Here is an 875-nt window from a genome sequence, read left to right on the forward strand (position 1 = left end):
GACCTGAGCGGAAGGCAGACGCTTAACCGACTGAGCCACCCAGGCGCCCCCTGCAAACTATTTAAAACAGGAATTATGGTACCCACAAAGTTGTAAACCTCTTTTATGAATATTGAATGGCATCATTTGGCCCCTGAGCAATTCATTTATATCCTCATCCCAAAAAGGATTTAAAGCTATTCAGAATATATAAACTTAGCAAGATCATAAAATTGATAAAGGAAAGGAAGGTAGGAACATAACATTGATTGCCTTGGGGAATGGAAAAATACCTCACGATTTGGTAACAGCAAAGGTGGAAGGGAACCCTTCTTACAGTAAGTGCCTGTTAGAGGTGGTAAGTACTGTGTGCTGGATGTCTCATATATTGAACGCACTCAAGACTGAAGGCTCTGAAAGACTCCTGGCAAATCAGCTGACCAAAAAGTATCCATCATTTTCATGGAGAATGCTGTTGCCTCATAATCACATTGTTTGCCAAATTAGTAGCTGGTCTTACTTCAGCATGAAGACAGCTGTCTACGTCATCCATTCTCCAATCAGATCTTGCATATCTCTTGCATTCTTTGCAGCAGGTAGGCAAATCCTATCGAGGAGGAAATCTGGCCAAAGTGCCGGGTTTGAGTTTTTCTAATCCTGTCAATATTGCAAAGCCTCAATTTAATGTCTTAATTCCTCTACTTTTTTAAATTTAAAAGAAATTTTTTAAATTCCTAAGACTGGGTAAACTAGATAGAGGTTTGAATTTATGTTTGTGAAACGTACATCTAGTTTCAAGTGCAAAAGCTACTTGGAATACGTTTCATTTGAAGGGAATCTAAAACCTTAAATTCTGTCTATTGCCACCATTCTTGGAGGTAATTTATAAGACAGAG

The sequence above is a fragment of the Mirounga leonina genome, unplaced genomic scaffold (genome assembly GCF_011800145.1).
Source record: "Mirounga leonina isolate KUSES-001 unplaced genomic scaffold, KU_Mleo_1.0 Mir_127, whole genome shotgun sequence".
Classification (NCBI taxonomy): domain Eukaryota; kingdom Metazoa; phylum Chordata; class Mammalia; order Carnivora; family Phocidae; genus Mirounga; species Mirounga leonina.